Below are 12,904 nucleotides of genomic sequence, written 5' to 3' on the forward strand. Positions count from 1 at the left end.
TTTTTACATTGAAAATCTGATTATTGGTTGCTAATTATTTAGGACCATGTAGAAAAAAACACACTGAAAAACATTTTTTGTCAATTTTATGAATTTTGTTCACAAAAAATCAATTTCCAAAAATCCATATTCTGCCGTTTTACGGCGATATGATGTATACGCCATTTTGGACACTTTCAATTTTATTGTACAGTCTAATAAAGTATCTTAAAAGCTACCTCCTGACGAAAGAATTATTCAAAAAATTGCTCTGGGGGCCATTTTAATAAGCAAACAAACAATGATGTATACTAGCCCGGGTCAAAAAAATTAAAGTTGCTCAAATCAAAAATTATATGAGATTGCCCGAAAGAGTACTCAAAATGGAGGCTCAGGCCAAAATTTCAGCCCATTTGGTTGAAAACTGGCTTGCCTTGAGCAGGAACAAGTTTAAATGGGAATTAACCCGTAAAACTGGAGCATTTAGGTAAATTGCTCTGTACAAGACAGCCGTTAACAAATGACGACTTTTGCAAACCATGGGGTCCAAGGGGATGGTCTGGGGAACAATTCCTCCGAAGGGTGCAAGACGATTCGAGGCCCCTGGATTTGCCTTGAACCGGATTCATTCCGGCGTCGCAGAAATTCTCATGGTCCCAGCTAAATGTATAGGGAAAATCAAAGCACACTAAGAAGGCTGCCTCTATCAGAGGACGCCACATGGCAATCAGCCACCACGTGGCAGGAGGGTATCATCATTTTTTGCTTTTAAAGTGGTTTTGTTATTTCTAGGACACTTTATTCAACCAGATATTTGATTAAAAACACCTTAACAACGCTAAATTTAATTTTGAAGTCGATTTTTGAGTTATTTTCCTGCCACGTGGTGGCTGATTGCCATGTGGCGTCCTCTGATCGAGGCAGCCTTCTTAGTGTGCTTTGATTTTCCCTATACATTTAGCTGGGACCATGACAATTTCTGCGACGCCGGAATGAATCCGGTTCAAGGCAAATCCAGGGGCCTCGAATCGTCTTGCACCCTTCGGAGGAATTGTTCCCCAGACCATCCCCTAGGACCCCATGGTATGCAAAAGTCGTCATTTGTTAACGGCTGTCTTGTACAGAGCAATTTACCTAAATGCTCCAGTTTTACGGGTTAATTCCCATTTAAACTTGTTCCTGCTCAAGGCAAGCCAGTTTTCAACCAAATGGGCTGAAATTTTGGCCTGAGCCTCCATTTTGAGTACTCTTTCGGGCAATCTCATATAATTTTTGATTTGAGCAACTTTAATTTTTTTGACCCGGGCTAATGTATACGCCAATTTTACTCATCATGATGTATGTATACATTGAGAATTGATATAAGTCAAATTCAATACTGTTTGAATGTTGATTTGAGGTTTTTGAGACCAAATCAAGACTGGGCAATATTTTATTACAAAATTTCGATTTAATTCTTGAGGGAACGTCCATTAGGCGTCATCCATAAAGTACGTCAGGTTCTGAGGGAAAAGGAGGGTTTTGAGCAAGCATGACATTGCGTGTTAAAAGCATAGGGAAATCGTGACAAAGGGGGGTGGAGTTATTTTGGCTTATTTTAATGTGACGTACTTAATGGATGACACCTTATCCACATCCACGTAGACACTTTTTTGAAAATTCTAGACCTACCCACCTCTCATGCGGACAATTGTTCAAGCAAAAAACGTGTTTATGGAGCGTAAACAATCGCTAAGGGAGCGTTCTTTTATTACGTAACGCAAACAGCCGGATTTTTAGACCCCTCCCCTCCTCGTAACAAAATTTTCATACAATTTTTTTGTTTGTATAGAGCGTAACACGGCCTCCGACACCCCCCCCCTCCCCCAACTGCGTTACGTAATAAAAGAACGCTCCCTAATACCCCCCCCCCCCTTAAAGTATCCACGTGGACAATGCATTATGGGATCCACTCAGCTGTCAAAATAGCTGGCATTATACCCTACTTTGATCGAGCAATGTATACATACATCATTGAGAAGGAAAAGAAGTGATTTTTTATTGCTATTTGTTCGGCCAAATGATGTTTGTGGTTTAAAATCGTAGAGAATAGGAAAAAACCAGAAATTTTGTAGGGGCCACATTTTTATTATACTTTTTAACAGTTTCTACAGAGCAGACCTTAAATTAGTAATTTTAAATTGAAAAAATGAACAAAAACAGCAAATCGTGTCTAGAGCAAAATCACCTCAATGGCGTATACATCATATCGCCGTAAAAGGGCAGAATATGTAAAGTTGTTTTTTTTTGGAATAATTAGAAATTGTCAAATAAATGTTTAACTTAAAGGTGTTAATGTAAAATCAAATTTGCCATCGAAAAGTTTTTTTTCTTATAAAGCCCACCGTTGAAAAGATAAAGCCACATGAAGTTTTTATGTTTACTATAAAATTCCCGTTTTACGAATTTTAAAAATGGTTTTAATGATTTTCAATTCATAAAAATATTTTTTTTGAAAGCTTCTGAAAATTTCCAATAACATTTTGAAATACTTTACCTGAATAAAACCTATGATCCAATTTTCAATTTCTGAAAAATAAAACATTTGTGAAATTGTATGTTCTTCTTGAACAAAATATTTTGAACAAAATTTCAAAAGGGCGTAGTACTGAATGTTTGTACCATTTGAATGGTTTTAGTGGAGAATTGCCCATTTACAAAATTAATTTATTTATAAAATATGATAAGTAAAATTATCATATGATAATTAAATTATTAAATCAATTTAAAGCAACACACGAAACTTAAAAATGTTGTTTTTTTTTGTTACATAAAAAAACATCTTTCAAAATATAATCGAAGCCTTTCAATCTATCTATTTTTGCTTTAAAAAATAAAGATTTGTTTCATGATTAACTAAATATTTCGCCCAGATTTTTATAGGCACTTTCATTCGTAATGTTCAAAGAAGTAAGCATATCTGAACTAAATTCGATTGGATCATACAATTGTATGATTTAAATGATGACGGTAGCACAAAGTGTTATTTTTAAATTAAAAATAAACAATTAAAAAAAGCACTTGAAATTGAGAAAAAAAAAGTCCGCAGACTGAATTTAAATCAAAAGTACATTCAAAATTTTTTTAAATTTTTGTAATCAAATGTTGGACAGAAAATCTTAAAGTGAAATTTGTACTGGAGTAGTTCGTTTGTGGAATTTGTATTTTTTATGAAACTCTTCCCACTCATTTTATACTGTTCCGAAAAGAATGTTTAGCTTGTCAATTTGCTATTTTCCTCTAAAATTTTGTATTTCCAAAATAACCTTTTTTTATTGTTTTTTTTTTAATATTGGAACTAAAAATACATCTTTTCAGCCATAGGGCATGATGGTCCAAAATCTGGTTCCAGAGATATGTACTTTTGAAAAAAAAATTGTGACATAAATCGAAATGCGGTCAAACAAATTGAAGAAAATTGAAAGCTAAATTAAATTTCCAATTGAAAAGTATATAAGAACTTTTCACATCTGCTTGATGATGTGATAAGATGAGATTTGCTAACAAATGTTTCTTTATTTTTATATTTGCTGAAGCAACCGACGGTGATTGATTTTAATGGAATTACCAATATAATAAATGTTATCTCAACAAACAAAAACATTTCTAGGGATTTCGAACAATGAAACCATACATTCGTTTATTGTTGTTGAACGATTATGCATTGTTATTTCGTTACGTTTAGATAAGCTGGCCAAACAATGCTTTCCAAACTGTGTTTACCCATTTCCTGGATGCAAATATCGAAAAGCCCATTTCCATTCAACCACTACGAATGCAAAACCAAACATTGCTACGAAATAGTTAATTGCAGTTTAATTTGCCGAGACACCTATGAGGGATCGAGGTGAAACTTTCCCATTTTCCTCGCATAAATTAAAGCCATGTTGGTGGTAAAGTCTCTTGAGTGGAAAATGCGGAGGGAGGTAATCAAATAACACACACTTTAGTGTGAGTACACTTTCATAAAAAGACATCGTCGGTCAGGTGTTTTTGTGCCAGTCCTGCTGAAGCTGTGATACAAAAGCCAAGCCTAGGTTGCATTTTATGATCGGTTTTAACGCTGGCCAACATTGAAGTCGGTGAAGCCATGGCTTAAAAAGGACGAGTATTATATGCATATCACATTAGCATCAGCACCACCCAGAAAATGGTTCCACCCCCTCTTAACTCTTCAATTCTGCCTCCCAAGATCCTTCGTGACCGCAACGAGGATAACATTTGCATTCAAAGTGGCTGCTGCTGCTCTTGCTCTTGCCTCTGATCCTTTGTGGTTGTCCATGTGAAGTGACACAGAAAAAAAACTAATTCTGGATTTTCAACAAATTTTATTTATCAAATAAAAATAATACTATTTTCAAAATTCAATTTTCGATATTTTGTTAAAAGTTCTAACAAAAAACTTCACTGTGTCTTTTTCGCCAAGTGTTTGTGTTGCCCGGAAAAGGATGCAGCACATCCTGAAGTGTAGAAGATTGCTGTTGGCTTGCTGGCTTGCCTGCTAGTCGGAGTCCTGAATAGAAGTGGTAATTTCAGGAGCGTCTTTGAGATAAAAGAAGAAACGGGACAGGCACGCAAGCCAGCCAGCTTTCTTAAAGGGGTTGTGGCCACATGGACCGAGCTCTTCAAGGAGGGAAGGGGGAAAAATCTGCCCGGGAAAATGTTGTGTTTCAGGGCTTTGCTTTGCCGAGAGAGTGGCTTTTCCTTTGGTGAGGATGTAAATTTTGGTTTTCTTGGCTTTGGGTTTGTTGATTCTTTTTTTCCTGCTGACATTGTTTTAATTTGAAGCAAGATTGTGTGCTGTGAAGATGTTGTTTGAGAGAAAATCGTTACGAGCTGAAAATATTAATATATTTAACATTTTCAAAGGATTCGACTCATGAGCATGACCACACGTTTCAAAGAAATGGAAACGATTCAGACAATTTATGGTTTATGAAAAAAAAAAAACAAAAAACAAAAAACAAAAAACAAAAAACAAAAAACAAAAAACAAAAAACAAAAAACAAAAAACAAAAAACAAAAAACAAAAAACAAAAAACAAAAAACAAAAACAAAAACAAAAAAAACAAAAAACAAAAAACAAAAACAAAAACAAAAAACAAAAACAAAAACAAAAACAAAAAACAAAAACAAAAAACAAAAAACAAAAACAAAAAAAAAACAAAAAACAAAAAACAAAAACAAAAAACAAAAAACAAAAACAAAAAACAAAAACAAAAACAAAAAACAAAAAACAAAAACAAAAACAAAAACAAAAAACAAAAACAAAAAAAAAACAAAAACAAAAACAAAAAAAAACAAAAAAAAAACAAAAACAAAAAACAAAAAACAAAAACAAAAAACAAAAAACAAAAACAAAAACAAAAAACAAAAACAAAAACAAAAACAAAAACAAAACAAAAACAAAAACAAAAACAAAAACAAAAAACAAAAACAAAAACAAAAAACTAAAAACAAAAACAAAAACAAAAAAAAAAAACAAAAAACAAAAAACAAAAAACAAAAAACAAAAAACAAAAAACAAAAAACAAAAAACAAAAAACAAAAAACAAAAAACAAAAAACAAAAAACAAAAAACAAAAAACAAAAAACAAAAAACAAAAAACAAAAAACAAAAAACAAAAAACAAAAGTTTGGACCGTGGTAGGATAAAATTCTTTTCAAAACTTCTTCAGGAGTTTGGAAGAGTACTTGAAGAGAGTTTTATCCTACCGCGGTCCGAACTGCTATGCTGTAGATATCAGGAAGAGCTCTTGTAGAACTCCTGGAAAAAATGTTACTTGGGAGGCGAACTTCCTGAAGTGCCACTATCATTTTGTTGGTGGAAAACTTTCAGCTACATTATTCAATGACTTATCGCATTTTGGTTGATGGGATCTGTTTGATTATTCCGAGAAAGTTTGTCTTGCACGGCAGTGGCGCTGTCCCCGCCAACTTGACGACGAGCAGTTTGGGCTTTGTATTATTGATTTGTTTTCGTTTCATCACGAGAGAAAAAAAAAAGTTTCCAATCGATGAATGTTTGTATTTGGTCAAAGTTTCTTTTCCCACCCACAAGCAGTAATTGCAATTTGGGGGGAGAAATAAAGTCGTCAAAGTGACACTCAAGTTTCTTGAGGAAACAAGGCGTGATGAGATTCTAAGAAATGGTTCAATATTTTATGTTGTTCATTTGAAACATGTTTGAAGCTGAATTCGACTGCCTAATGATACTTTGTGGAATGAGAAACTCTCATCAAAGGATAATTTTATCCTTATTAGCTCTTTGTAATAAGCGCCCACATAATCAGATCTAATTTCATTAGACAAATCTCGCAAAAAGGCCTGGTAAACACCACCAACGCTCGATGTCGGAAAGATATTCATTGATTCCCTCATTCATACACAAATCCATTCATTCACAGCCAATAGAAGCCAAAGCCGACCTACTTAATTTCCATGGAGCGTCATCTTCTGTATCAGCGCTTGGTGGCAGCACCAAATCAGTCCCACCCACGTCTCTAATCTGGCTATTTACTTTTCACTTATCGAATCGAATCACGAAAAACATGCGCTTGATTTATATGCTGCAGAGACACCCGCGCGGGTTTATGTTTGAGGTGAAATTTATGAACCACCACAACCCTCAACAGTGGGTGGGCAAGATTTATCTAAATTTTGCGGTGAAATTTACCAGTTTATGTTTGTTCAATTTCATATTCGAAGCAATTTTCGCGATTTACTACCTTGCGCTGCAGAGCTGGGGCTACAATTCGGGGGGACAAAATCAAATCTCGCGAATTTTCCCCACAGACACGTAGAGCTGCGTGCAGAGAACTTTACTCCGAAATGGTGATAATGCAGCTGCTACTGTGAATTCACCAAGTAATCATTCATTTTGTGGAACGCAAACAGTTTAGGGTTGCTTGTTTTTGATGAATTTGGCGATAAGTCTGATAAGTTTGTTTTATGACGTGACATCGTTGATTTGACGACTTGACGACTTGACGACTTGACGACATGACGACTTGACGACTTGACGACATGACGACTTGACGACTTGACAACTTGAGGACTTTACGACATGACGACTTGACGACTTGACGATTTGACGACTTGACGACTTGACGACTTGACGACTGACGACTTGACGACTTGACGACTTGACGACTTGACGACTTGACGACTTGACGACTTGACGACTTGACGACTTGACGACTTGACGACTTGACGACTTGACGACTTGACGACTTGACGACTTGACGACTGACTTGACGACTTGACGACTTGACGACTTGACGACTTGACGACTTGACGACTTGACGACTTGACGACTTGACGACTTGACGACTTGACGACTTGACGACTTGACGACTTGACGATTTGACGACTTGACGATTTGACGACTTGACGATTGACGACTTGACGACTTCACGATTTGACGACTTGACGACTTCACGATTTGATGGTTTGATGATTATTTTACAAAATTATTCCTTACTTTTAAATACGGAACGAAAACTTTTTTTAGCCAATTTTAAATTAAGTTAAACCAATTCAAGGAGTCGAAAACATAACAGTGATAAATATTGCAAGATAGGAATGTTTATGCATGAAATTTTGTAACTCGAGAAGCAATTTTCTGATCGATTTGGTGTCATCGGCAAAGTTGTACTCTAAATGCATAAATATTGGACACAGTTATGCAAAGGTGATTTGAACGGTTTTCAATTAATTTCACATCAATTTTCATTACACTATATGGTTTTTATTCAAGAATTATTTGCACTTGGTTTTTTTGAAGACTTTGTTTATGAGTTGAGGGTTGAGGGGGAAAGGGCTAAAGCCCTAAAAAATGAAATATTTTTGAGGTATTTTTTTCAAGGAACGGCCCTATTTTCAATGAAATTAAAAATTGTTTACGTGTGGATATCCAATGATCCAACATTTTAAGTGTAGAATAGATATTCGGTGCCCTCTTCTTGTGCCATATCTTTTCGCTTAGGACTATACGTCACTTCGCATTGAAAAATGTGATTTTCATTGTTTTAAGCTGATATTTTCGATACAATTTTGAAATTTGTTTTCTTTCCCTGATTTTTGACACAATCATACTATATGGGTCATTCCATCTGAAGCGGAACAGCATTTGAAAATTACCCTCTCCGATCCTGCTCAAATTTGGCAGGGCTGTTGGTACTATCAAAACATGCAAGAATCATGAATTTCATCCAAATCGGACCACCCGCTCCATTGTCCGAACAACAATGTTTTTTTCTTCTTCTATTATTCTTCGATTCTTGGAACACAATATGGCTGCTGTCCTCACTTATAAGGATTTTTTTTTTTGATTAAATTTAACTTGACCAAAACCATCTTTTAATCAAATGGAGCTGGCTCACAATATAAAAATTGATTTAATATGATCAATCTATTAAACCATAAAGCAGATTTTGGGGCTTTTGCTGAATGGCACTATTTTGCTACCACCCATGACAAAGGCCTCGGAGGTACTCTAAAACGGATAGCAACACGTAAAAAACGGTACATTCAAAATAACCCAATAAATATTCCTTACACAAAAAAATATTGATCAGGGCCTTACCTATTTGAATAAATATTTGCGTAAAATTATAAAAATAAAAATTAAATGAATCGTCTCCCAGAACACCAGGTAGCAGTTATTGATAATCCCGCCAGTGTGCTTCTAGCAGATTCGGCGAATGAAGCTGAAGTAGGTAATCTTGAAAACACAAAACTTTAATTTTCAATATCTCTGGAACAAAACATATTCATTTTTGTCAATAAATGATTCTTATGTAAAATTGTCCTCGGAATACGATGGTGAGGTCAAATCAAAAAAATAAGTTGGGGTGTTTTGAGATACGACCGTTTGAAATTTTCAATTGCGCAATACAGGTAGACAAAATAAATTAATCAAGACTTTATTCACGGAAATCTATTCTACGTCCCATTTCTTTCAAAATTGAGCCTAAGACCGACTTTCTAAGATTTGTGGTTCCTGAGCTATCGTCGTTTGAAACTAGGAGGTTCGCTCCAAAATCGCCAAAAAGTCGATTTTTTTTACGACGATCGAGAATGGGTTGTTAAAAAAACTTAAACATATTTAAAGCTCGGTCTTTTATTAAGATCTTCTAATGTTAGAAAGAATGGAAAAATCAAAGAAAAATTACAAAAGATTGTTCTTAAAAATTAATTAAAAAAAACAATAAACATAAGTTTCCGACTTTAAAATGTTTTAAAAACTGTATTTTTTCGAAAATAATCAAATTTTCATAATTTCTAATATGGGTATCAAATAAAGCGAAATCGTGTACGTTTCTTTCACTTTATTGAAGTTTTTTTGCTATGTACTAAAATTTTCATAATTTGCAGTATGGGTAGCAAACGAAGCGAAATTTGATATGCTTTTTCACTTTATTAGATTTTTTTAAATTCTTAAATTCTCTAAATCACTCGCAATCGAGAACGCCAAGGCAATGCTGTAGAGTGAATAATTTGATATGTTTTTTTTTAAATTCTCTTAAAAGTATCGTATTTTTTTTAAATAAAAAGGTTTTCAAAATTTGCATTTTATTATCTACCGCATTGAAATTTTGTATAATTTTTCAATTTATTAGAGCATTTTTGGAAAAAACTTAAATTTTTCATAAACGACCTATTTTTTTGAAAATGCTTATATTTTCAAAGTATGGGCATTAAACGAAGCAAAATGTTGCATGCTTCATACAAACATTCAAATTGTACATGCTTCATACAACATTTTGCATCATTTATAACACATTTTGCAAATTTAAAAAATAGCATTTTCGAAAAAAATGGTAATTTGTGAATGTTTTAGTAAAACAAAATTCAAATTAGTTTGATTTTTCAATTATAAACTTTTTGTTTATTTGTAAAAAATATTTCTTGAAAATTCTAGTTCGAAAAACCCTTTTAAAGTAGAAAAGCTTACTAAATTTTGGTTCGTATGAGACTTTTATTGCAAATTTTGAAAATTTTAGTATTTTTGAAAAAATACCGTATTTTTTGTGAAAATTTAAATTTTTAACAAAAACAAAACGTGAAAAAGCTCTACTTTTAGTACCCATATTGCATATTATGAAAATTTGAGTACTTTTGAAAATATGGTGTTTTGTGAACAATTCTGAGTATAAATTTTACTTTGAATCTTAATAGATTTTCAAAAAATATATTCTTAGTGAAAACATTGAAAATTTAACATGATCGCCGATAGAATAATCGAAATAACGATAACAATAGATTAAAGTTACGATAGAAATATCGTTATCGTTATTGAGCCTCGATAATATTATCGTTGACAACCTTGAAATGAAAGCTGTAGACAAGTTTACAAAACTATTTATTTATTGTTTTGTTTTTCCACATTCGACCTTTTGTCCTTTCAGTTTTGTTCATTCAACCTTTTGACCATTCAACCTCTTGTCGCGCATCTCGGAAAAAAAGGTTCACGGAAAAAATACATATATTTTGATTTAAAATGTTTTAAGGGGACTAAAAAGGCATCTTCAGAGCCATGGAGCTTGATGGTGTTAAATCTGGTTCAGGAGATATGATTTTTTATTTTTGAAAAATATCGAAAACCTGGACAAAAATATTGATAAAAATTATTTAATTATAATGGAATAACAATTTTTTAACATAATCAAAAATTTATGATTGAACACTACGTTACCATTTTTTTTTAAATAAACCGTTGTCTGGTTAAGACTTTTACGTAAACAATTTCAATTTCTTTTCGTTTTTTTGCATTCAAAAAATCCTCTTAAAAGAAAAGATTTGTATATTTACGAAAAGCTTAGAAAAATTCCAACAATTTTCTCACTAAGACTTTGAAAATTGAGCAAATAGTTTCTGAGGTACAACCACCAATAATTTGAATCGATGAAAATAAGTATTTCGAAGTGTAACCTTACTAGCCTGAAATTTTTAACTGACTCAAAACTGTTGATCCAAGTTTCAACGTTTGAAAATTAATCTTTTGTAAAATTTTCTGATCTTATTGCAAATTTGTGTTACACAAAAAATCAAAATCAAACCATCCACATTAACGACCCCCGGATCTTTTGTGGTCTCTATTGCAAGTTTCTGCTCGAACCTAGGAGTCCGAAGACTTGAATGGAGAGAGCACCCAAACCTCTTTCTACTCCAAGGAACCTTCCACCCCAGTGTTTGAACTGACGACCTTTGGATTGCGAGTCCAACCGCCGCCAGCGATTCCACCGGAGTAGGCTTGGTTTGGTGTGTTGTTTGTACTTATGGCATGGAGACGACTCCTACACCTGGAATGACTTAACGGCCTAACAACCAAGGCCGTTACTGACATTTTACTTTCTCATCCGATGGAAGGTTGGAGCAGATGGGAATCGAACCCAGAATTATCCGCTTACAAAGCGGACGCACTGCCACACTGCACTGTTACACACATTTTAGTATTTTGAAAACTACGGAAACTTAAGGTATTGTTTAAGATTTATTTCCCAAAGTAATGTATACAACAAAGTTTGACTATTTTTACAACCAGATTGCTGCAAGATTAGGGCCTTTAAAGCAACAATTGGTCACCCTGTCTATGGATAACATTTTTGTTTGATGTCCGACACCATTGAACCCCGCTGGTTGGCAAGCACCATACTATCGACAAAGAGAACCACCCCCCACCGTGCGTCCATTCATCAAAAAGCGATGGACAAAAGGGGATAAATTTTCACATTCTCACATAAATGACATAAAATTCGCCCGGTACGTGGTCCCGGCCGCCGAGAGGGTGGTCCAGCTTTTGTCCCGCCATGATAAATCTGCCCGTTGGTCACGTCACGTTTTTGGCCCCAAGTTTGTCGCAGTAAAGCTCGCCTGAAGTCAGAGGTCACCGCGTTGTGGCCATTATCACCATTATCATTATCAACGGCGACAACATCGTGTCGAACAACACAGCCGCGTCAATAAACCACGTGGCGTAATCTCATTGGGTGAAATATTTATGGGAGCAATTGGATATGGCTGTCAATTGATGATCGGATAACCCGGGGAAGGGGCTGACCTTTTTTGAGAGGCAATTGTTTGCCTTAAAATTATTCTTCTTGCTTTTCTAATATGAAGAGTTTGGAAATCTCGAAATAACAGTCCCAAATTCCACATCAAATCATTTCCTAACAATGTCTTCAAATCTTCACCACCAGGTGATGACAGCGAAAATTCCTACATCATCCACGCTTTCGGCAAGGCTCCCCGCCGAACAAATCGAATCAATTTGTCTGAACAATCGAATGCTTAATAGACATGGCTCGATTGCTTCCGACTCTACTGGGCGAGCCGGCGTCCTTTTTCTTGAAAATCGTTTATCGAAACCGACATTTTCTTCCCCTCCTGGAGGCTCACTCAACAAAAACAAAATCCCGCTGAGTAACGCCCAAATTGATTGATGGCTTTGTATTTGGGTGGACGTGTGAAAGTGTGTGTGTGTGTGTGTGTGTGCAGTGCCTGTGTGGCAATACAACTCATGCAACAAGACCAACAGTTTATAAGCATTAAGTATATCAATTTCAATCAATCTCTTTGCCACGTCACGGTTTTTATTGTGTGTTGAAAAGGACGACAGGATTAATCTGTCGGGCTAATGATTTTCTTTTTAATTTGGCTGGGCGGAATGGTTTAATATTTACAAACTAAACCGAGAATTTCGTTTACAATTCGATTCGATTCTGTTAATGCGATGCGAAAAATGCGTAAAATGCTTTAATCAACCATCCATAAAAATTTAAATAAAATCAAATTAGCAAACGAGTGCTCCCAAGAATCATTAATAAATGTGAACAAGTGCTCATTTGGATCATCAATTGGCATCCTCCATATATAGTATGTG

This window comes from Culex quinquefasciatus, chromosome 3, assembly GCF_015732765.1.
Source record: "Culex quinquefasciatus strain JHB chromosome 3, VPISU_Cqui_1.0_pri_paternal, whole genome shotgun sequence".
NCBI classification, from domain to species: Eukaryota; Metazoa; Arthropoda; class Insecta; order Diptera; family Culicidae; genus Culex; species Culex quinquefasciatus.